The following is a 26,908-nucleotide window of genomic DNA, read 5'->3' on the forward strand; positions in this document are numbered from 1 at the left end:
TCAAAGGCAGCACTGCTATGTTGCCAGCTCAAAACATTTTCACTGAGAAAGAAAATATTCTGCCTTTTAAAATGACTGCACCCTGATGCTCTTTTTCATCTGTTCAACAGTACACAGTTCTGATCCAGTGAGACCCAGCTAGGTCCCTCCATATTCAGGTTGTGCTCCAGCAAAACGAGGGCATTTCTCATTGAAGGACAGGCTGTCAGGCAAGATCTGTGAAATAACAAAGAGCTTCACTTCAAGCCTTATGCAAAAAACTTTCTTTTTTGCAACAAAATGACACGTATAACCCCCTCATAAGAAGCTCTAGCTCTTTTGCTCATGTCAGTTTCATTGGACACTTGCTTTGAACAGATTCCTGTGTAGTAGAAATTGACTATGGCCATGGAAATGCTCAGAATAAAGATACCAGGAAAAGCTGCATTGTAAAGTGACAACCAAGAAAAATGAACCAGGCCAGAGCATAGCTGACCCTATCCAGGCAGGACCACTGATCAAGAAAAACCCCAATAAAAATCTAAATAACTCAAGGAGAAAGGGGAGTCCTCATTGGGATTATCCAGTACTACCGGCTTGCCCTGCTACCCGCTCTATCCAGCTGAGGTGCTGCTGTGACCAGCGACCAGATATTTCCTCGCTGTCCAGAAACTCGGTCCGCTTTCAAACATACCCCATTCAAGTGCTTGTTGTCAGTATTTCCCTTCCCCAACAACCACAAACTGCATCCTTTCCTCTGTTACCTTCTATTAGGTCCAATCCCATAGAAATCCCATAACTGCCTTAGCAGAAATCCTTAAAACTGTCAGAATCCTCTGTTCATCCTGTACTTGATCTCTAAGTGTTAGTGCCATTATTTCAACTAATTTCTGTCCTTGTGTAAGTCCTTAGTACTATTTTGATTAAATAATTTAATTCTCCCGAAAAGAGACACACAGCAAGAAGGGGTTACAGCTGCAGCTTAACCTTCTTATTCACGGGTGGCATTTTTCTTTGCTAGCCACTAACATCTAGTATAAGTGGAACTTGTCCTTTCCTTTCCAAACCAATTTTTCCCTGTCTACTGCTTTCACTCTTAAAACCAAATTTCCTTTCCTGTTAAGAACCTCATCCAGTCATTCATTTAGAGTTCCCTTTTCACTTTCATATTATCCCTGTGATGTGCATTTGTCCCTCAGCATAAAAAACGCATTCCGATTTTGTCTGTTTCACCCGTTTTTAAAGCTGTTTTTGACATTTAAACACGTGGAAATTAGCAAATGCAATTTCTATGCGTGTAATTTGGCTGCACTGTGTTTTTCACTTTCAAGTTGATTTTCTGAATTGTATGCCCATTGTTAGGACATTGCTTGTAGGCTGCTAGTGTTCTTACATCTGTGATAGTGCTATACTCATATTTACCTCATTTATTCAACCACACATGTAATACAAATATTTACTAATTCCGAGTGCTATTTTGTGCAATTGCAAAGGTTTTTAAATCCCATTTTGTGGGGGAAGGTCGGATTTAAATTCTGTTTGCTGCCTAGTATACCTTACTCCTTGCTGCTGCTTTCTATCCACTCAAAATTCGGTTAATAGGGGTTTGAGGCAGTATTGCAGGGGGAAATCTTAACTGGGTGCAATCTACCCGAAAAAACAAGCTTGCTCTCAGTCACTTGTGCTTTGTTTATGTTATATTAGAAGGTCAAACTAAGTGTATTCTATCATGTTACAGTGTTATTATCACCTCACTGGCAATTGCTGCCCAATATTAAATGTGTGTGATTTCATTCGGATTTTCAAAATAATTAAATATTGTATTATCACCTATCGGCCTGGTCCATTGTGTGGTCCATTATGGCCCTGGGTGTTTGTAAAAGGGGGTCTGAGACGAGTTGGGTGCTATCTCAATCTGAATCCTTAGTACAATAAAGTGAAAGTGTTTTTATTGTGCACTGCAGCCTAGGCCAGTATCAAGAGTCCTGGTCTGGTGTGTGTCGCCCTATTGGAATCCTTAACACTGTCCAAGTCAAAGTCAATGTTTCTCTTACTTTACAGTATATAGTCAGCCTCTAGTACCTCCCAGTCCCTAGGTGCACCCACAGTCAGTGTCAGCAACAACTTGTCAGTGCTTGTCATATTTTTCCCAAATAGCCTCTTGCATAGTGAATACCTGGTCACTGACCGCTCCCTCAGTAGTCCATGGATAAGAAACGACAGCCAGTCTTCCCACTGTGTACCTTCCACATCTGTCTTTTTGTACTGCTCCTTTTTTGGCTCATCTTTGTTTTTTTCTTCCAATGAGCCACACACATGTCCACGTGCAGGAGCCAGCCTTCTTTTGTCATGGGCCACCATGCCATCTCTGTCAGCTACTGAAATGCATTGTCTTGCTCTTTCTCTGCATTGATATATTGATATAATATGTTCATCCTCCCCTTTCCAAATGGCCAAGAGCCGCTCACAGTTCCTTTGACCTTCTTTCTTGCTCTTCTGTAGGATAATCTTCACCACTTCAAGCTGTGGGCCCTTCTGTCACATGACACTCCTTATCTTCTATGGATGCCATTAGCTGTGGCTGTAGGTCATTGTCAGGTGTCATGTGCCACTTTCTCTCGGATGGAATTATCTTCTTTCCTTTTTTTTTAATACGGTTTATTACAAACCTTTTAAAATACGGTACACAAAACAAAGCGAATCGGAGTGACTCATGAAGATGAGAATCAGAAGTTCTTGTTCGGCACAAGCAAGTCACTGAAGAAAAGATCTCATTCCGATCTATTGTCTCAGAACATATAGGAATGTTAACCAAGATATTACTAAGGGGCCACATAATTAATACTAAAACATGAGAAATTCACAAATGAAGCATGATCGATAGTAGGTTCTAGGACAGCTGTTTCTTTTCAAATAGCTTTTTCTTTATGTCCGTTTTCTTTATGTGATGTTCCTAGCTCAAGTCATTTGTTCTTCGTACTTGATCAACAACATGTTCATTTCATCCAGAAAAAGTGTCAAAGCAAAGACTAGCTTCTTTTCTTCCCCATCCAACATTCACTTTCACCAATCATCACCGCTCATTGTAGTGTATTTTCTAGGTTCTTCACCAAGGAACCTCGTTCTGAGGGATCTTAATTTTGGGCAGAAGATCACCAAATGTTTTAGCGTCTCCTGCGTATCTAGGCAAAAGCGGCAGTTAATATCTTCCAAGTCTCCTTTTTTTCTCATGCTTCTTACCTCTTTTGTTGCGAATAAGTTATTTCTAAACTTTAGAAAGGTCTTTCTATGAACGTTACAAGGAAACGTCTCCATATACCTTGGCAGTTTGTTACGTGCTTTCGTCCCATTTGCATGTGACTGCATGCATGCGTGTTGAGCTCTCTGGTCACAAGTTTCGATCCAATCGACCTCCCAGAGGTTTTTTTCACAGCTTCCGGAATGGTTGCTAGCTTATCTTTATTGGTGATAATTTGCATGAGAATCATTTTGCAGTTTTGCAACCATTTTTCGAAGACGCCATCAGGATTATTTTGTTATCTTCTTTCTTCTTAGGACCAACACCACTGATTGTAATTCACCATACTGTGCTCTTTCCCCCCCAAACACTATTGAGTCATGCTGATACTGACCACCTTCTTAATATGTGGGACTGTCAATGTCCTTCTCTGGTGCACATGCCCTGAAAGTGTTCTGTTGTGTTTTGACAATCTGTGATATGCATTTGCCTGACACTACACCTTCCACTGGCATTTTGTTCACTTCCTCGTATGAGGTGCACACTGCACAGTCACCCGTCCTTCTGAAATCCAGTTTATTTCTTACTGCTTTGTCAAGGCATGTCTCCCCCCATGCTGTCAGGACCCTGTTTGTGTCTGTCAGAATGTGGGTGGTACACTTAGTAGCTGCCGTCACCACAAACATTGGGACTATCGATAACCTTCCTCCGTCTCCCTGCGGGTCCATATTTGCCAAATCCATCATTGCATCCCTTTTTTCTAAAATGTCCTCCCTCCCCTCTGTTACACATAGTTGCCTCCCCCAGTACCTAGCCAGCCAGTGTTTACTCCCTCTTCCTCTTCCTCCCCTTTCTTGGAAATACATAGAGCCACCCCCACAGCGTTCTGCGTTATACACCCCAAACCCCGAGGCACTGGTGCTAGCACCTCACAATCCTGCCCCTCTGTGTGTTCTTCCTCCTCCCAATCCCTGAACTCCTTCACTGTCACTGCCTTTCTCACTGTCAGCCATGCGTCATCAGCTGCATTCAGAATGTATGCCCACCCCTGGGTGGACCGTAACGTTTCCTCCACATCCACCTTCCCTTCCACCACCCTATTTATCTCGTCTGGCAACAGTCGCCATATTGTGGCCCTCATGAAATTTGTGTAAGCATTACTGCAAAATATGAGGGTCTCTGATCCCTTCCTATCTTCATCACTGTTGTGATAACTTTGTGCATTGCATGTAGTTCAGTACTATCTCTCCTATCCCTTCCCTGCGGTATCTTTTGTAACTGCTGTTCCTGGGCAACCCCCACCTCCTTCCTTTATACCGACTGGGGGACCACATCCCAATAGTCTACCATGCTCCTCAACCTCTCCAGCACTGCCATCGACCCCAATTTATATGACAGATCTGCCCCCTCCTCTTGCCTGGTCAGTGGACTGGCATCTGCCATATTGTAACTAAAACAGTAATCAGTAACTGTAATCCCAAACTGTAATCTATCCTACTGCATGTTAACTCAGGCTTCTGACCTCACACTCCTACCCTGTGCCCTTTATAGCATTGACCCTACACCATCTCTCCACTACAGGTGCTCTGACTGTATCACAGGTGCCTTAGAATGCTCTGACCTAATTGTGGTCCTGTACTGTAGTTGCCCTTGTGACCCTGTACTGTATCACTGCAGCACTCAGAGACACTATCTGTTTTATTTCTAGGGTCCCTGAAGACTCCAAATTCCTCTTGTCAAAAGCGCAACAGGTACAGCGAAAAACACCTTTTTCACTTACCTGTTGTATTGTTGTAATACCCAGTCATGAACATCAGGAAGGGGAGCTCCCGGGGATCAGCACCATCTGTTACAAGCTTGTCCTTTTCTCCACGATACCAGTGCTCATCCAGCTCCCCCACGCTGCCTCACGCATACCTGGCACTCAGCACTCAGACAAAAATAATACACAAGAGACCAGAAGTGGGGTGAAAAGCACTGTAATGCAAACACACTAGTGCATAGGAGGGCTGCATTCTGCTCTGTCCTTCCCATGCCTGGCTCATCCTTATGTACAATGTAGTAGCTAAACCTATTCTCCACCCGTTAAACAGCACGTATGATAACAAACAGGTTATTTCGTCGAACAGGGGGATGAAAGTACATTCTGCAACTGAAGGCTGTTTCTGCGTGGCAGGCTCTGGCAGCCTTGGGATTTGTGCCAGCAGCGTCATAACTGTGTACTTCCCAGGAGGGGCTTTTCATGCCTGGCAGTCTGAGGCATCACTGCATTCCATGGCTGTGCTGTGCTCTGCGACATCGCTTGGCATGGGTGATCAGCGGTTAGGCCAGTCTCTTAGGCAAGTCTTTAGGCCAGTCCATTTCTATCCAATGAATCTCAAAGAAACCAAAAGAAAGTGCAGAATCAGAATGTAACACACTTTCTAAGACTAATTTGTGGTTTGTTGCTGTGTGTGCTCATTGTGGGCTTCTGATCACTCTCACCCCTTCTGAGACTAAGTCTTGACCGCCTGCCTAGCTACCTAAGTTGGTCTGGCATTGTCCAGAAGGTTGCCCTGTTTCCGGCCTCCTAAACATCTGCCCACCAGGTCAGAATTTAGAAATCCATTTTAACAAGGGGTCATTGGGATGGTCAGTTACTGCAGGAAATGGGTCCTGGGATATGTATCCATAGTGAATCCCCAATAGAACATCAAGCATGATTTCACCCCCAATCCCTTGCCATGGTCTCAGGAAACATGAGATGCCTTTGTCACCATTAAGAAGCATTTGCAAATGCTCAGGCTGCAAATTTGCCGGATTATAGTACGCCCTTTGCCTTGTTCTGCGATGAGCGCAATGGGTTTGCTCAAGTTGTCTTGGCTCATTTACCCAGTGCTAAGCACCATGCTGTATCCTACCACAGTGTAGCTCTACATCCATTAGACATGGAACTCCCAGCTTGTCTTCTAGCCATCACTGCTTTTGCCCTGTTAATAGAGAAAAAGGACTCCCTATACCAAGGACATCCTGTCACGATTGCGGTTCGAAATGCTCATGCTATCTTGTTATTGTAACTAAAACAATATGTGTTGAATTCTCACCTTACAGAGAACGAAAAGCTACTAATTTCTACTGCTAATGTAACCCTGGGTTTCTGTTGAATCCTGAATCCTGCCTTGTTGTTATCAACCCCTGCAGATGGGGAGCAGAATGACTATCAGGTTGTTGTGGAGAAACTCTTGTCACCCCGTGTGAATCTGTCTGATCTACCTTGACTGAATCCTGACCTTATTCCTTTTACTGATGATCTTCCACCAATGTTACAGAAAGCAGGGAATTGGTTTCTGTGCATTCTGTATGTATCCCCCCATGCTGATTTAGAAGCATATCGATAGTTTATGGTCAAGTCAGCACAGGAAGCCACGCTTGTGGCCCCCACCAGTCCTTGTACTCTGGCTCAAGGTCAACCAGTAGCAATCTCTACTAACTCTGATGCGTTCACATGTGGTCCACGACTTTGGAGTTCTTTAGCAGCAGCTAGGATACTTAACCTCCATGGGCACCCTGATATTAAATGGAAAATGTGTTTCAGCTCAATTGAAAGCATTGCTACCCTGTATAGCTATAGCCATAGTTAAATGCAAAGGGTATGATTCCTCATAGTCCTTGATGGGCCAAGGACATGCTTTAGCTGATGGTGCAGTTCACTCATTGGCCTTGAAAGGACCCCTGGCTCCTAATAAATGTCTTATTTGAGTTGCAGTTCCATGCTCACCTATCTTTTCCCGTTCCAGTTTGGCGATTCTCCAACATCAAGCTGCCGAATTTAGAGAAGGTGACCTGGACTCAATGTAGGTATAGTTTGGGAGTAGACTCCATGTAGTATTCCCCAGATGGCCGCCTGATGGCATCCAATGTACTCCTCCCCTATCTGGTCTGTGAAGATCATGGCATGACTCACTCAGTTAAAAATGCCATGATTATGCTACTGCAATGGGACTGTATAGATCCCGGTTTAGCCTCTATGGCCCAGTATAATTGTAAAAAGTGTGCTACCTGCTTGACATACAGCGTTGGGAGAGCAGTGCCTAAGAAGATGTCTCCATGTCCCATATTGTAAGGACTGTTTTTACATATGCTGACAGACTTCATTCAGCTCCCAGCATGTATGACTTACCTCTATTGCTTGGTCCTGGTGGATGTGTGGGTGGGTGGAGGCCTATCGTTGTAGGAAAGAAGATGTTGTAACGGTAGCCAATACATTGCTAGCTGAGTTTACACCTTGGTTTGGGTTACCTCTTAGTATAGACAGTGACCGAGGTACCCCTTTTACTGGTCAGGTTATTAGGGAAGTCTGCAAAGCTATGGGAATAACTCAACCATTCCATTGTGCTTACCACCTGCATTCAAGCACGCATGTAGAATGTCACAACAATGACCTCAAGTTGAGGCTGTCCAAAGTGTGTATATAAATGGGGAAAAATTGGCCCCAAGCCTTGCCCCTGGTTTTGTTGGCTATGAGAAATAACCAACAGCATAAACATAGATTGTTGGCTCATGAAATCCTCACAGGTTATCCTATGAGAATGGGAACTGCCCCACCATCAGTTCCTAATGTTCAGGGTTTATTATTAGAAGATGACACCTTGATCAAGTACTGCCGCTTGTTGATTAAAACTGCTCAATCCCTTCATACCCAGGTCCGTGAAGCCCTGCCTCAACCAGCCACTGGACCCTGCCACTCATTGCAGCCAGGACACTGGGTCCTGGTGAAGGTCCATCAGTGAAAGTCAGCACTATAGCCAAGGTGGTACAGGTTGTCTTAAGTGCTGCTCACTATGACTCAGCTGTTAAATGTGACAGGGTCCCGGTCTAGATGCACATGTCACATTGCGGCAAAATGGCCACCCCAGTCAATGAGATCACCACTGCACCCACCAGTCTTCCTCAGGCTGGCACCAGTTCCACCATGACCATGATGCCCTTACTGCCATCCGTAATGTTCCTGGCCATTTGCTGATGTCAGACTCTTCCAGGGTTTCTGGAACAGAATGACCTACATCAGAGGGCAAGGGTAGAACCCTCGATCAATCAATAAGTTAATGTGTACAAACAGAATCCGCAACTTCTGAGTCTTTTCAACGCTGTAAGGACCCTGCGGAAGCTATTGCTAAAGCTCCTTTGTCAGAAGGTCGAAGTCCTGGAAGGGAAGGCCCCAATTCAAGCCCCTCTGTTGGCATATCATCTTCACTGTCTGACTTCTCTGGATCTTACAACAAAAATGGCTAGAGGTACACTCTGCAATCCTGTGGAAGAATACCAGAGAATCAGTTGTTTTGAATAAAGTGTCAACTGGACAAGTTACTCGCCATTGGATCTGACTTCTCAATGAGAATGAATCTTCTTCCGGTGAACATTCGTGAGCAGAGAATAGATGCTCCAACTGGTAAGTTCCTGCCATCTATAAGTTATGGCCCCTGCTGCTATCATTGTTGGGCATGCTTTTTGTTACCATGACCCTTATATTTTTTGGGCTCGGGTATCTCAGATATCTGTAGTGTGGACTTTAAGGAGGAACTTTGGAACATTGCTTCATAATTTGTGGCTTCTTCATAGATCCTGGGGACCTGGTATAGCAGACTCCTTTTGCCTGTGTCCTGTATCCTACCAGCCTTTGAGTACTGAAGTGAACTTTACTTGCAAGCCCTGAACTGTTGCCCCAAAACTTACGACTGATCTTTGAACCTGAAGACTCAAGGAGAGGGCCTGGTGTGTACAATGTTGAGTTATATCTCTGTTATTGTTGTGATTATTAGACTGGTGATATACTGTTGTTTCCCTGTGACAGGCAACTCCCGCATCACTTGCCATGAGAGTGACGCTCCCTCTGCACACCTGTGGGTTGACAGTGAAATTACTTATCTGCACCTCTCCCGGCAGTATGCTTCTATATTTAATCTGAACGATTGTTGGGTTTGTGCCCATTTGCCACATGATTATCCTCCTAATTTGCTATTGCACCCATCCCCTCTCAGTGGGGAGATATCTGTTTGGATAGTTAGTCGGTGACCCAGTCCCAGGCTCCAGGAAATTGTAGGGGTGTGTGAGTTTTACTGGTTCTCCGAATTTCCCACCTCTGACAATGTATGCATTAAACCAGCCGCACTTCATTTTTCCTCCCCGGCAGTTGGTCTTCTATGATATGTCTACCAAGGATCTCTGTACATGGGAACCAGCACGTGTCAGAATTACCCACCCACTAACTCCAGTGTAGCGATTAATAATGCCACCTTTTCCATTGAACATAATTTTTCATTTTCCCAGTCTGGGTCCACTACGCATTCCAGAACGTTCTTCATCTGTGGGGATAAGACTTACCCCTGGTTGCCCATCAATTGGCAAGGGAGTTGTTACATGGTTTTATTTCTGCCTGCAGTACATCAAACTCCCACATTTCCCACTTAACCCCGTCCTAAGAGAAGCTCTGATTGGGAAACCTTTGTTAAAGGAGTGGGATATTTAATGATGCACTCTTGAAGTTAAAATAAATACAAACCAGTTGACACAACTGTCACGTTTAGTAGAGATCATTGCAAACGCTACTGCAGTTTCCTTGTCCTGGTCCTGTGAACAAGTGGGCAACATCTATTAACAGTGATCTTGATACAAATTCAATATCTTTCTAGAAATCTAATATGTTCAAAAGAGCGTCCCGGAGGAAGAAATCCTATGGCACAATGATAAATACATACAATTAAATACTGAGCGTTGCTGCTCAGTTAGCTGGGTGCTGTCAGTTTGCCCTGGAATCCAGTTGCAGTTGTTCATTTTTTATCAAAGTACAATATTATTTCATGATAAGTTCATAGTAGGTAATAAGTAGATTCAAGCATCCCATTCATAAAAATGCCCAAATGTCTTTTTAATTCTGTTTTCTTGAGAGTCAGTAACAATCAAACAAATCAATAGTGTGGCTGCAGATTGTAAAACACAGAGTACAACCGTTACCTGGGCCGTTCTTTCAGTAGTTCACACGAGAGTGATTCTTTGGGGAATAAAAAAAGTGCCAGCATTAGTCACTATGAATAGTATGACAGACTAAAGGGTCTAACCTGTTACCCCATATAAACTTACACCTCTATGGCTACCAGGACTTGTCCTAAATATGCAAGGGACAGCGTGGTGTCCCTGGTCTTAAGTGGAATTCTTAACAGTGCTGGCGGCACGCTGTGACGCATGCACGCATAGACGTCATCACGCATAGACGTCATCAATGACTTGCGTCCTGCGCTTCCTGTGTAAACGGGTAGAGACACTGGTTAATGTATATCAAGGGTACGTAAAGATGACAATGTTGAGCAGTACCTATTATCAAACTTATGCTTACTTATGACAAAATATAGACATTGTTGTTAAATGATTGAAACACATGGGAGAAAAGTTGAATGGGTACTGTTGCATGTGAGATGTACAAATATATTACATAGAGATAATGCGATATACACTTGGTGGTCCATATAAAGGTAATGTGAGTCCAAATGTTGCTCTATTCATATGTAAAAGAAAGTGATCTCTTCATTGATGCCGCTGGGGGCCATAGCGTCCAGGCGCAGTCTGAAAAAGGAAGTGCTGCACCTTTATGACAGATTACACAAGTAACAACACTAACATCATTGCCCACATGTGTCATACTGAAAACCTCCTGAATACTAGTTCAGGGATGTCCTGGTCCTTTGGGTCGTTGATAGTAGGACTATTGGGACCCCTAGGTGTGTCTATTTGATAGATCTTGCTTATGGCCGTGGTTATAATTTGAAGTCTGTTCTGTCTATCAATAGTATGTAAGTGCCTCTGTTATTGAGTATGCAATACCTGTTCTGAAGTTTCCCAAACTACCCAAGTACTTTACTGTCATGTTACTGAAGGCACAATGTGTTATTCCATGCCAGGATGTGATGTTTGTTCGCTTAGAGATGTGTGCAATGAGATTGGTGTGAAGGTCTCGTAGGAGGGGAACTGAAAAGTGTATGTACTCCCCTAGCATAGACAAGGAGTCAGACATGTGAGACCGACACTTAGATATACATTTGTCACAAGTCACCATTTTATTAAATAATAAAGGGGTGAGAGAAATGCCTCTCTTTCCCTAGCCTAACAGGTTTCCTTACCTAACAAACTAAAGATAAAGGAAATCAACCTCATGTCCAAAATATCTGTCTGTCACACTAATACACATAACAAAATCATACAGGAATCATTTGGCAATATTAACATCACATAAATAACATTTAACTTCAAACATAAACAGAGCCAGTACTACCTCTAATTGTCTCTCTCCTGGTTTACCCTCCTGGCAGGATAAACAAAACTCCTACTTCAACAACTTGTATTATGTGTTAAGGCTTGTTAACACAATTGGCATACAGGTTCTTTCTCCAACATGCTACTCAAAAGGGCAACAGCTTTCACATGAATCTGTTTGCCATAAATAATTCAAGTTATACTTCTCGCCCCTTGTTCCTTGTTGCAAGGAGGGATTTTCTCTGCTGTATTTGACTTTTTTTTAACATAACCTCTTGGCTATTGGTAATGTGGTGTACAACTTCCTCCCTCAAAGTATCTTGATATGGGATCATCAAATTCAACTTGCCTTGATGTTACTCTCAGCTTGATTTGGCTTTGGCAATGCATGTGACAATGCCCCCTTTTTAGATATCCCTCTTCAGGGAAGTTGTATCTCATTTGGTTTATTATTGCCCCAGGAGAATTGTGCCCACTTTGCTTACATTCAACTGTTTGGTATTCAGGTCTCCCTCAGAATGCCCGAAGGTCGTCTGCATTAGGCCAACACACTGGTCTTTCCTGGCGTCTCCTTCTGACATGCGGACTCCACTTCCTCGTTTTCAGGGACTTCTGCAGAGTTTCACAGGTCCCGCCACCATGCCATGGCTCGCATGGCTCATAAATGGAGCCTGTACAACCCTGAATGTTCACTGGTCAACACCGTACTCCAGAGCAGGTTGTAGGACTCAGGGAACTTCTCTCCCCCTCTGGGTCACCACCACCAATGCTGCCTCCCAGTGTGCGTCGTCTGTATGTGCTAAGGAATCCGACCTCCTACAGGCTCTCAGCACGGTGTCTCACTGTCACTTCAGCGGCCAGTCTCTGTCCAAGCTTCCTTCTGATGCTTCTGCTGCTTCCCCTGCTGTCTTCTTTTGACTTGAACATGACAGGCCTTTAAATGCTTAAAGTTCCCGATCAGGTGTGGGTCATTAGGACAACCACACATTGGGAACTCTTGATCCCTCTTCCTCGTCTCACTACTAGGTGCATTATGGGACATGAAGTTGATAATGTTCCTAGGTATTTAAGTTGAGAAGCTTAAATTCTATAATAGGCCATTAAAATGGTATGGTCTTTAGGGAAATTATACAGAGGGTCTTCCCATTCTGCCGACCTGTGTCCCCTCCCATGTGATCCACCCCACAGTCAGGATCAGGGATCCTCTTCCTTTCCCTAGCCACATAAGAATGGTTCCAGGCCAGGGATTTTGGGATGATCACCTCTGATGCATCACATACCCGTCCCCTAAACTCACTCGTTTATTTAAAAAAAATGTATTTGTATTGGGTTTAGTTAAATCCTTTACAAAAACAAGACAAATTGCAAAAATAACAACAATTTCATCAAAAAAACTTCAATTCATCTAATAATCACAAATCTTAAATATTTCAGATAAAAGACACGGAACAAACCCAAAATAACGATACATAAGATAATTAATTGAATCCTAGTAAAATATATGAAAAAAAACAAATCATCCCATTGTGTGTTTCACAGCCCTGTCATTTGTAAGTCAATAAAGGCAAAAAAACGTGTTAAAACTAAAATCATAGCAACATTCTCACTCCACATATGTCTGGACCAAAAAAGATTTTTAGCATACTCGGGTTCAAGATGTAGTGCAATCTTTAAATAGTCTTAAGTCTAATTGAGCTAAAATAAGGACACTCAATTATCCAATGTCTTTCGCATTTCCAGATGGTCAGAGTAATTACAGAAACGACAACTCGTAGTTAGACCTGATCCTTTAAATGATGCCCTATTCTTGGTCCGTTCCCTAGTAGTAAAATGATTCAGCCAAAAGCACATGTAAAGTGTGTGTTTTTTGTTGCAAGAAAATCCTGTTATATATGTGCTAAAATATTCTCTCTTCTTAGGGAATAAAGCATATTCTGTGTATAGACTATAGGTCCCTATGGCTTCAATGGTAGTGAGCCTATCATGACTGTAGAGGTTTTTTTTACACTACAGGAACAGTTGATGAGTTCCTCCTCTCTTGAATCTACATCAGAAAGGAGAGAACAAAATTAACAGATTTAGATGAGAATTCCACCAACATTAGACCCAAATCCTCATATAGCGAATTGCGTGGCAGGTCGATAACTGTTGCAAAGTTTAGGAGCTGTCTCCTATGATGCCTGGTACATAGAGAAGCTAAACCCATCGCAATGCTTAAAATGCCATTAGGCAGGGAGCTAGAAAATGCCAAGAACCTCTTTCCAGACCCGTCCCTGCAAACAATTCAAATGTCACTGGTTTTTACAGCCTCTAGAGGAAATTGTGAATGAAAATCAACATTACCTTGTTCTTTTCTTTTTCTTTATTCGACAGGCTGTAAAGCCAAAAACCAGCACATAACTTTAGCATTGGAATCTTTCCTGAGACTCAAACACTTAAGGCGGGCATGATCAGTAATAAAATGACATTTCCTACCGGTCAGGTAGTATTTTTTGTAAGTTGCTGCCCATGTTATGGCCAGGGCTTCAGATTCCAGAGTGGCATAATTCTTCTCTCTAGGAAATAATGTCATAGGAATATAAAGAATTGGATGTTCTATGCCATCATGACTTTGTGACAATACAGCCCCTAACCCACTATGTGACACATCTGTTTGTAGGATAAATTGTCTATTGAAGGCAGTCACCTTCAAGACAGGTTTGCTAGATGTTTTAATTCATCAAAACATATCTGATCTTCGGGGTGCCATTTAAGTTTTTGAGGTTCTGCATTTCTATGCTTATCTGTGAGAAGGGACGTGATGGAAGCAACGTAAGGATGAACCACCTATAACAGCGAAATAGGCCCAACGAGGCTCGTAGTTCTTTCTTAGGTCCTCATTACAAGTTTGGCGGTAGCCATGGAGCTGTTAGCTCCATGGCTGCCACCAAACCAGGCTCATTTACCGGGTTGCTGCAATGAGGAATAACCGGGTTATCAAACCTGACCACGTAGCCGCTCTCTGTATATTGTCCAAAAAGGGACAGTGTAATTCACAAGGATGATACTGTTTTCAGTAATAATGGTTCCTTTTGTAAAAAAATTGGTTGCGTAGAATAAATCACCAGTCTGAATCAAGGTCTCATTTGTTTATAAAACAAAAAGTTTTAAGGTAATGACTAATTAAGTCTTAGTGAGGACGCGGCTACCATCTACCACAGTTACAATCGACTAATGGTGCCAATACATTTCGGAGCTAAGCGCTCCTTCGTCAGGGCAAGTCTGCATTACATAAGGTAACATAAAGTGTATAAGTGAACGGAGTGTTGATAAAATCACATAATTGGCAGAAAGGCAAACAATGAAATGTATAACACATCATGCATAAATCAAAATTAATCAACAATAAATCCAGACATAATCAGAAAAAATATAATAGGTCACATACCAGAGCGTGTTGGAATGCAGGACGCGGTGAAGAGATAGTGGAAAATGGAGATGAACAAGTAAAATGAATAGTGGGAAAACAGAAAGGTAAATATATAGAATGTGAAGGGAAGAGTTAGAAGTTACCTCCAGGGATCGAGGTAGCCAGTAGTAAGAAGAAGGACAAAATGTCCGGTTCACGAGGGATCGAAGGTCTAGGGACTAGATCCGATCAGATGAGAATCTGAAAATGTAACAGCATATCGGTAAGGAGGCCAAAAGGTAACAAGGAAATGTCAAGGAGACGAAAAGCAATGTGCTTACCTGCGCTCGCGGAGCTGCGAGTGCACAGAGGCTGGAAATGCGGGTGGCCGTAGAGCGCCGTTTCGCATCGCCAGTTTACAGCGTTGCCTAGGGAACTAAAGCTTAAATAGACACGTGACCGCAGTCCGTGACGTGTACGTCTAGTGAAAGGCGCGGTGCGCTTTGTATGCTGTGCTGCGGGACTTAGGGGGCCAATAGAAAACAAACAAACTAATTCTGAGTGCTAGTGAGTGCGATTGAGCAATTGTAGAACATAGAATAAATGAAAAATAAGAATGAAAAAATAGTCAATAGACATAGAAAACATACTAAATGAAAAAAGAACAATATCCGCATAGAGGTAGAACAGAATGAAAGGAAGTAATGAAGAAGTAAAAAAGGGTGTGTGAAATAAGATAAATAGATCAAAATAAATGACACAACATTGTGTACACAAGAAACTTGTAAGTATCAGGAGCAATTATAGTGCTGCACAGTTATATTAAGGCCATGCCTTCAATCAGTCATCAGAGTGTGGAATACCTTTGGACACTGGTCCAACAACATGTGCTACCTTGGGTCCCAAACAAAAGTTCGGGAGGGGGGACCCCAGTATCCAGGTTAGAATATACGTGGATACAAGAAGGAAGAACTCGACTTGGCGACTCAAAGAGTAGATTCCCTAGACCGTGATACCTTACTGATGAGTACGTCTAAACCTAAGAGAGAACTTAAAACTCCAGTATATGTCTCGAAGTTCTCCATCCAAAGTAACAAAATAAAAACCTCCATCAAAAAACATTGGAGTATTTTCAAAAATGATGTCAGGGTACAAAATCTTTTTGAACAACTTCCAGTATTCGCCTACCAGAGAAGCAAGAACCTACGAGATGAACTGGTCCACACGCGACCCCCCGTGAAGGAACCGAGTACTCTACGCACAGGAACGTATCCTTGTTTACACTGTACCAATTGCAATCTGGTAATCAAGGGCAACACTATATACCATCCTAGAACAGGCAATAAGATTTTTCTTAAAACATTTGGAACCTGTGATAGTGTGAACATTATATATGGTATCAAATGCCCCTGTGGGAAGTATTATGTTGGACAGTCCACAAGATCGGCCAAAGCGCGGTGGAACGAACACCGCTCTTGTATACGTAACTGTAACCCTAACTCAGCAGTGGCACGACACTGGCGTGATAAAAGCCATAATTTGAACCAAATCAGGTTCCTGATCCTGGAAGTACTGAAGAAAACCAATCCACACGAAGATTTGGGCCTGCGGCTCAATCAAAGGGAAACCTTTTGGATAGACAAACTAGGTAGTCTTTATCCACATGGCCTGAATGAAGAGATCAACTACCATTGTTACATCTGAGCTGTTATGTTCCTATGTTTTACTCTTAGCGGTTCGCTAGCAAAGCTTTGCGAGTCAATATATTAATGGTACGAACATTGTGATCTGTCACCTGTACACCATTCTATCTGGTACATCTAGCTTTGTGGTGAAACATTATATGTCCTTTGCATTGATTAGTCTTGAATTTTTGAACTTTTCAACCTTGACCATGTTAGGTATTGGTTGCTTCCTCATAGGTTTGAGGGCATTTTTGTTGTTTCATGTGATTTGCACATATATTTGCCTTGTATCTTTATAATCTTATGTATTATAACCTGGATACTGGGGTCCCCCCTCCCGAACTTTTGTTTGGGACCCAAGGTAGCACATGTTGTTGCTACCATTTGGGACTAGTGTTCAAAGGTATTCCACACTCTGATGACTGATTGAAGGCATGGCCTTAATACAACTGTGCAGCACTATAATTGCTCCTGATACTTACAAGTTTCTTGTGTACACAATGTTGTGTCATTTATTTTGATCTATTTATCTTATTTCACACACCCTTTTTACTTCTTCATTTCTTCCTTTCATTCTGTTCTACCTCTATGCGGATATTGTTCTTTTTTCATTTAGTATGTTTTCTATGTCTATTGACTATTTTTTCATTCTTATTTTTCATTTATTCTATGTTCTACAATTGCTCAATCACACTCACTAGCACTCAGAATTAGTTTGTTTGTTTTCTATTGGCCCCCTAAGTCCCGCAGCACAGCATACAAACCTCACCGCGCCTTTCACTAGACGGACACGTCACGGACTGCGGTCACGTGTCTATTTAAGCTTTAGTTCCCTAGGCAACGTTGTAAACTGGCAATGCGAAACGGCGCTCTACGGCCACCTGCATTTCCAGCCTCTGTGCACTCGCAGCTCCGCGAGCGCAGGTAAGCACATTGCTTTTCGTCTCCTTGACATTTCCTTGTTACCTTTTGGCCTCCTTACCAATATGCTGTTACATTTTCAGATTCTCATCTGATCGGATCTAGTCCCTAGACCTCCGATCCCTCGTGAACCGGACATTTTGTCCTTCTTCTTACTACTGGCTACCTCAATCCCTGGAGGTAACTTCTAACTCTTCCCTTCACATTCTATATATTTACCTTTCTGTTTTCCCACTATTCATTTTACTTGTTCATCTCCTTTTTCCACTATCTCTTCACCGCGTCCTGCATTCCAACACGCTCTGGTATGTGACCTATTATATTTTTTCTGATTATGTCTGGATTTATTGTTGAGTAATTTTGATTTATGCATGATGTGTTATACATTTCATTGTTTGCCTTTCTGCCAATTATGTGATTTTATCAACACTCCGTTCACTTATACACTTTATGTTACCTTATGTAATGCAGACTTGCCCTGACGAAGGAGCGCTTAGCTCCGAAATGTATTGGCACCATTAGTCGATTGTAACTGTGGGAGATGGTAGCCGCGTCCTCACTAAGACTTAATTAGTCATTACCTTAAAACTTTTTGCTTTATAAACAAATGAGACCTTGATTCAGACTGGTGATTTATTCTACGCAACCAATTTCTTTACAAAAGGAACCATTATTACTGAAAACAGTATCATCCTTGTGAATTACACTGTCCCTTTTTGGACAATATACAGAGAGCGGCTACGTGGTCAGGTTTGTTTACCTGGTCTATTTGGACTTCTTGCTATATGAGTCAGGGTGTCTCCAGACTCATCGAAGCCAGCTCCTGTGAATCTTTTTCTAATTACCTTCCCGAATCTAATCGTTCATGTTGAAATTCCAAGAAATACCAATTTACATAGGGGTGACCACTTATTTTTCCTCATGAATAACCGGGTTATTCCAACATTGGAGGACTTGGTCATTCCTCCTTGCAGGAACCATTCCCCATTCCCATTTGAGCCCCCATAGGGCTCAATGGGAATGGAGATGGAGGTAACAACGGCCAGATTACAACTGGCCTGTTGTAACCTCCTTCCCCTCGCGGGACCCGGAAATCACGCCTGGTTTTACCAGGCGTGCGATCCGGGTCCCGTGATGGGAAGCTTGTAATCAGCCCTGTTGGAAAGAAGGGGGGCTATCCCGTACCGGCCCCCTTCATACCGACACTGCACGGGTCGTAATGAGGCCCTTAGTCTTAGGGGCTTTAGTTTCTTCCACTGCCCTAACTTTTTCAGATTGAGGCTAACCCAGTCCATTTCCCACAAAGAAGCTCAGATATTTTACTGCAAATCTAGCAAGATGACACTTCTTTGGAATGACAATATGTCTGATTTTTTCAAGGGTCGGGTTTCCATGTACAAATGGGACATATGTTCTTGGCTGTATTTGCTATGAATAATGATACAATTAATGTAAGCTCTGCAAAAGGAAGCATATGGTATAACTTGGTCCATTAGTCTTTGAAAGGTAGCTGGGGCACCATGCAGCCAAAATGACAATACCTTAAATTGGAAATAGCCTATCAGAGTGGAAAAGGCTGTCTTTGGTTTCTCCATGGGATTAACAGGTACTTGCCAATATCCTTTTGTTAAATTGACAGTAAAAAGAATTACTGCATCCTCTAACCTATCACTGAGATCATCTATCCCGGGCATGGGGTAGCTCTCAATCTGTGATACGTCATTGACCTTTCTAAAGTCACTGCAAAAACACCAATAATTATCAGGTTTCACAACGAGCACAATAGGGGACGACCAAGGGCTTTGAGAAGGTTCGATAATATCTGCCTTCAACATAGCTTCTAATTCTTCTTGGATAATCCTCTTCCTACTCTCAGGGATTCGATAAGGTTTCGGGTGAATAAGCTACCCTGGAGGAGTTTGAATATTTATTTTATTTATTTATTTATTACATTTGTTACATGCCCAGACCCTTGGGTATCACGGCGAGGTTACAGACAGCTTAAAGAGTTTCTTGTACAGTGTTACAGTCAAATGGTAAAATGTAACATTATGCCTGACAGCTCAAATTATACATGATACAAAAGCTAAACATACATAGAGGATATATAGAAGGACATTCAGCTATTGTTATAGATATTCAGGTCTAGGCAATCCAATGACAGTGTTTGTTGGCACTTGGCAGGATGCCACGGATTGTCAATATTGGTTAAATAGCCAGGTTTTCAGGGCTTTTTTTAACCATGATATGGATTCCTCATTTTTTATACTAAGTGGTAGTGAGTTCAAGAGAGTGGGGGCGATGACCCTGAAACTACTTCCTCCTGCACTCATGCATTTATATTGCGGAATTTCCACAAGTGCCTGAATGTTTGATCTAAGGGTCCTACTAGATGTTTTTCTTAAAGGTGTTGTTGCGGTAGCTAGGGGCTTTATTCATAAGACATTTGTGTACAGCACAAAGGGTTCTGAAAATGATTCTAGCTTTGATAGGAAGCCAGTGGTTTTCTCGCCTAATGTTGGAGATGTGTTCAGATTTCTTTATTTGTAGTGTAGCTCTAAGGGCTTTGTTCTGCAATAGTTGTAACTTACTGATATTGGTATTGGAAGTTCCTAGCAGAAGGACATTACAATAGTCGAGCTTGGTTAGAATTAGGGCTCTGGACAGTGTGATGCAGTTAGAAGGTGTGATGTATTGGCGGCTTAGGGCAATGAGTTTGGCCGTGTATGCTGTGGAAGATGAGAGGGCTGAGATGTGTTTACTCATGGTAAGATTGGCATCTAGATATACCCCAAGAGTTTTGACTTGCTTGAGTACTGGGATCAGAGTATCGTCAATATTGATGTGCGTGTAGTCTGGGTGGAGGGTGCCTATTCTTCATTGGGAGCCTACGATGAGGACCTCTGTCTTCTCATCCTTAAGGCAAAGGCTATTCATTGCCACCCAATTTTGAATGATGGCATAAACTTTGTTAATGGTCTGTGTGTCTTGGGCGTAGTCCCCACTAATGGGGATGAGGATCTGGGTGTCATCTTCAATGTTTGTGTAGATGACACCCATATTGTCTGGTGCTGAGAATAGGAGTTTTTGTATAGGCATTGTAGAGGGTGGGAGAAAGGCATGATCCTTGGGGAACACCTATGGGGACAACTATGGGATCAGCAGCATCTTTGCCAATAGCGACTCTAGACCTACGTTCAGCTAGAAATGATTTAATCCAAAGAGTGGCATTGTTGGATAAATTTAAGTCTTTTGCTAGTGTTTCACAGTGTTTGTCATGGTCTACAACGTCGAACACTGCTAAGTCCAGCAGCAGCAGTATAGCCATTTTTCCAGAATCTCTGATGGTATCTATTTGGATTTTCAGGGCTGTTAGAGCAGTTTCAGTGTTGTGGTTAGGTCTGAATCCGGATTGTCTGGCTCCTAAGAGTTTGTTCTCTTCAGGGTGGGTTTGTATTTGATTGTATGCTATTGTATCAACAGTTTTCAGGAGGAAAGGGACCGTAGTTATGCGCCGGTAGGTGGTGGGAATTAGAGGATCCAGTGTGTTTTTTTTTAATAGTGGCTTGACCCAGGCTTCTTTGATGCTGGCTGTGACCAGGTTAGTATTGAAAGAAGTGTTGACAAAGTTGGTGATAATAGGAGTAAAGGTAGGGGCACATAGTTTGACTAAGTGTGCTGGGAAGATGTCGCCTTTGCAGTTAGAGACTTTCAATTTAGCTATGGTGTTAAGCACTAATCCTTGGGAGAATGAGGAGAAATGGAAATGCTGGAGTGTTACATCCAGTGGGCCTGGTGGTTGGGTTTGAAGCGGTGTGTTTTTGGGTTAATGTTTTCAGCTGAAAGTTTGTGAATATTCTTGGTTACATGGTTACATATGAATCCAACATGATGGATTTAGGTAAGCCAGGTTCATAACAGATGATACAGAAGTTAACACTATGGTGATCAGTCCAGATTAACGGATTGATAGATTCTATGGATACTGTGGTATTAAGGCGTAATATGCAATCCAGTGTCCTGCCTTTGATATGGGTGGGCGCGTTCACAAGTTGTGTGAATGACATGTCTTTTAGGGCATTGTGTAATGCCTCTGCTTTGTGGTCTTGGCTATCATTAAAGCCAAGATTCAAGTCACCAAGAATGATGCATTTTGTATTCGGTTTGATAAGTGGAGTTAGTAATAATGGTATATATAACTAGGGCTGTGTATTACTATTAGGTGCTCTGTATATAGTTACTAAGTTAATAGTAGTTTTGTGGTTTGTGGCTAGTTTTGCTAGTAAAATTTCGTACCCATCTAGGTTGTCCATGGGACAGGCTCTTATTCTTATTTTGAGGTGGGTTTTAGCAATAATGGCTACTCCCCCACCTACTGATTTGGATCTATCAGTCTTAAGTATGCTGTAGTCTGGCGGGATGGCAATAGTGAGTGTGGGTCCAGAGGCTTGGAGGAGCCACGGTTCTGTCACTATGAGCAAGTCTACTTGCTGGTCAATAATATAATCATGTATTTCTGGGGTATGGGCAGCTATGGAGCATGCATTGATAAGGGCTGCTTTGAGTTGCATGGCAGGTGCGGTCTGAATTATAGGTGTTGAGCATGAACTGGCACCATAGTATAAGGGGGCCTGTTGCTTGGTCGTGGGTATTGAAGATATCTTGGGCAATTTGGCTTGGTGTTCTGATATGATATATTCGTTTCACTATTCCTTGTTCGGTCCTAAATACTTCAGGAAATTGCTGTAGGAGGTCTATTAGATCTTGTTTTTGATTTTGTGCCAAATCTGGAGAGATGAATTTTTTGGTATCATTCTCTTCATTTAATAAAGTGGTTTGTATCACAGACATGTTTTTTAAGAAGGCCCTCTTTCCATTCTTTAAGTAGATTAATATGATAAATATGAGCTTTAATTTTTCGGTCAGGCTGGGAGATATTATAGCTGTAAGTACCCATCCATTCTATAATTTCATAAGGTCCATGCCACCTGGAAAGCATCTTATCTTCAGAAGAGGGCAGAAAAACGAACACCTTTTGACCTACAGAAAAGGATCTCCTCACTGCTTTCTTGTTAGAATGTTCTTTTTGATGTTCTTGAGTTCACCCATATTTTGAGCTGCTGTATTATGTTCTTTTAACCATTGATCTATTTTGGATAAAAGTATGGTAGCTCTTTCTCTCTCTTCACAGGTTTCCCATAACATATCCAACACAGCTCTGGGTTCTCTTCCATATAATAGTTCAAAGGGGGAAACTCCAGTGGAAGACTGAGAAGTCTTTCAAATGGCAAACAAAGCCCAAGGTATCATAATGTCCCAATTTTTCCCATCTGCTTCCACTCATTTCTTTAATATGTGTTTTAAAGTCTGATTACATCTTTCTACCAATCCATCGGTTTGAGGATGATAAATGGAGGAATGTAATGTTTTAATCTGAAGCATCTCCTTGGCCATAGATTGACTCATAAAGGTGGATACTTGATCTGGTAAACATTTCTTTAGGGAAGCCAATTCTAGAGAAGAAAGGAAGTAAATGTTTCAAGATCTGTTGTGAAGCATTATTTCTCTGGGTAGCAAGAGCCGTAATCTAAGATTACCAATACATATTGGTTCCCTATCTTTAAAGTTTCTAAAGGGCCAATTATATCCATTCCTATCCGTGCAAAGGGGATATCTATAATAGGCAAAGGTTGCAAAGGTTGCAAGGGAACTGGAGGATGAATTTGACTACTGGCTTTCTGACATAAGGCACATGTATTCATAAAATTATTCATGTCAGATTAATCCTAGGACAGAAAAATCTGTTCACTATCTATGCCTGGGTTTAAGTGGTTTCTAAATGTCCTCCTGTGCGAATGAGATATTTCCTGTACAATATATGTGTGACTTTAAGGTACCACAATTTGTGACCGGGGTACTCCTGCAGTTCCCACAGCTCCACTATATAATAATCTGGACTTTAGAAAAGAAAATTGTACAGTCTTTTCCCTGCCTTCATCTTCTGATATGATCTGAATAAAGGGTTATGCTAAAAAAAAATGTCATTTTATTTAGCAAAAGCTGCATCAGGTATAATCTCTTCCTCTTCTTCAACATTGGGTTTTATTGTTGGCTCCAAAGGAGGTCCTATATCTACTTCCCTAAAATCCTTAGTTCCTCTCTCAGTTTGATCACTGTTCTTAACTTCTTGGGGTTTTGGAAACATGGATTTCTCCAATGTTCCTTGGGCTATTCTTTCTCAAGCTTTAACCTGATAGGATGTCTTCCCATTATATTGTATCAGTATTTTAATATCTCCCCTATAACCAGAATCAATTACTCCTGCCAATATGTCTAAGCCATTGCACCAGGCCAGGTCTGACTTAGAGGTGACTCTGATATAGGTGCCAGGGGGAGGAATAAGGATTCAATTTGTGGATCTCAGTGTTCTTTCTCAAGGTTGAATCAATTCTCCTCTACTGCTATAAATATCAAATCCTATAGATTGTTCAGTAGCAATTTGTTAGGACTGATTTTCTATACTCTTGCCTGGGGGACAGGAACAACTCTGGGATGTTGTAGCCAAACCAGTTTAGGTAGCAGCGACAGGCGGTCTAGGCTAAGTTCTTCAGAGGTGGTGAGCTTGTAAGGGGTCAACAATGAGGTCAGACAATGGGAATCACAGATTACACTTAGACAGAATGTATAAAAATACAGTTATTGATTTACGGGCAAAACACACTATAGAATGATGACTACTAGCAGGTAGACTTATCACACAACACTATCAAACTAAATACATATATACATTCAAGCATAATACACATCAGAAACTCCTGCAAAGGAAAGTTTAGATGAGTATGATGCACTTATGGTCATTAACTAAAATTGTCCAGCCCTAAATTGCCTGGGGCATTTTGCTCAATAGTTCAGTATAAAGTTCAACAGGAGTTATGAAGCAGGAGAAAATGCAGGTACGGTCTCTGGGGTCCAGTAAAGGCTTCTTAGGGTTAGGGTTCGAGTTAGACTAATGCCCAAACATAGCCCCAACAGTCAGATGTCTTGCTCAAGCAAACAACGGCAAAGCCAAAAGTGTTAGAATTAAGCCTTACTACAAGCCCATTGACTTATAATAGGGAGTTTAGGGGTAGGTTAAAAGCTCTGAAATGTACCCCCTGTATTCTGATTCTTCCCCAGACTTGGCAGAACAAAGGGTGTCTGACGTTGCATTTGCTGCTGAAAGCTGCAGTCCTTGCTTCACAGGGGTTGCAGGTTCAAGCTGATCTCCGGTTGGTATCTTTCACTGTTGCAAGGACTCACGATTGAAGAATGCAGCAAAACAGGATGCAGCACCCCTCTCAGGAATGGACTCGGGTCAGGTAAGTTATTTTGAATGGTGTTCACTGCAGCAGGGCAATCCAAAAGGACTCAGCAGTCACGGTTGGACTTTCCCTCCTATCTCGGGTCCCTACGATGCTAGTATGCCAAAATTACGCAGGAGGTAGTCTCGTAGGGCCAGCTGAGGATCTCCCAAGCTTCAGGTCAACACTCAGTACAGTGACGACGGCAGCACAGTAGCCCAAAAACAAAGCTGGTCAGCCATAGGACAGTTCTAGGGCGCTTCCGAAGGCTTCCTTTGGCAGGGCACTAAGAAGACTTCGGGAATGGAAAGTCCCTCCACTCCAAGGGTCGCAACTCCTTCGCAGGACTACTAAAGATCACGAGCAAGACAGGGCTCCTCCAGGACAGCATCAGAAGTTGGTTGACAGGCCTCCTTCAGTCAGGTCTCAGATTTCTCTGTGGGTCTCACAGCTGGACAGGATACTTGGCTCCTTCAGGTTTCTTCACGATTTCTGAAGAATGGGTGCAGGGGTCCTCTTCTTATCCTAAAATCCAGGTAAGAGCTACTGCCCTCACTAGCCAATAGCAGAACTAGCCACACACACACCCCAGCAGTGGTCCAATCGGGAGCACTGGCAGGAGCATTCATACATACCACTCAGACGCACCTAAACCAGTTAGTGGATTAGGATCAGACAGACCCAGCCCACATCCTGCCAGCAAACACAGCCCTCTAGTAGCCCACCAAAATATTCTGCTTTTACGGGCACTGGAAGTCCTTATAAGGATTTTCTTGGCCTATCATGCCTGGAAGAAGGTTAAGGAACAAGATAGCAAAATAACACACGAAAAATCTTGTGGCACCGCCATGTTTGACCAGTAGCCACAGTTATTTGCGAAACGTGGTAAACACGGAAAGGCTAAAACGTAAATCCCCAAAAAGAAGGGAAAAGTCACTGCTGCCACCAGCCTATCCTTTTGACAAACCTAGAGTAACCAAAAATCCACAGAGTGTTAGTCTAGGGCAAAATGAAAATGCACCTCATTGTACTGCAGTGTAAGCTGCATTGTACAATGATAAAAAGTTACCACAAGTGATACAAAAGTAACCAAAATTAGTAACATAGTAACACGACTTAGGGAAACAGGGATTCCCAGTACTGACAGCCTGGAGGAAATATCAGTTTCCCCAGAACAAATGAGCAAATGCCAATATAGTGAAGCTTAAGTCTTCACAGCACTGTGAAAAGTACAGGACAGATTCAAAAATAAAAGCAAAAGGTTTGGGGTTCCATAAAGATGGGAGGACAGGTGCAGTAAAGAGAAATATTTCCTAACACATGCCCCCTGACCCCAGACTAAGGGACAGGGATAACTAATCCACCCCAGGATGGGTCCTCTGTTACTTGCTATATTTGGCATCTGGCCTATGCCCAATAGTGAAGTTCAAGGCCTGCAGACTCATGAACCACCTGAGCCACTTTGTATTCTCTCCCTTAACATCTATCAACCGCTTCAAAGGCTTAGAGGGAGCATATATAGTGAAGTGAGTTTCATGGAGGTAGGGCCTCAATTCCTAAGGCACCATACAATGGAAAAACAACTCTTCTCCACCTGGGACCAACTGAGTTCTCCACTCCTAAACTGGTAGCTGACTATACATATAGGATGTTCCTAACCTTTGTCATTAGGCTGTGAAAGTTGCCCAACAATTCCAGTGTCATAGGCATCTGTCTGCACTAAGAAATGTCTCTTCCAATCAGGTGCCCTTAACACAGGAGCCTGAACTAAGGATTATTTCAGGCCAGTGAAGGCCTTCTGACACTCAGGAGTCCATAAGAACTCTTTGGGTCCCCTATGTGTAGTGAGGTCAGTCAGAGGGACAGCTATGTTGCTATAGGCTGCCATTTTGCTCCTGTGTTTCCCGGTGAGGCCCAGGAAAGTCCTCACTTGGGCTTGGGTAGTGGGGGTTGCCTAGTTCTGTACATGAAGTACTTCACAGACATCTTGTCCCCTGCATCTTGTCCCCACATACACCAACTTCATGCATGGGGAAGGCCATTGGCTCCTGTTCAGTTTGGCACTTGGTTGTCT

Source organism: Ambystoma mexicanum, chromosome 1q (assembly GCF_040938575.1).
Source record: "Ambystoma mexicanum isolate Mex_15411 chromosome 1q, UKY_AmexF1_1, whole genome shotgun sequence".
Classification (NCBI taxonomy): domain Eukaryota; kingdom Metazoa; phylum Chordata; class Amphibia; order Caudata; family Ambystomatidae; genus Ambystoma; species Ambystoma mexicanum.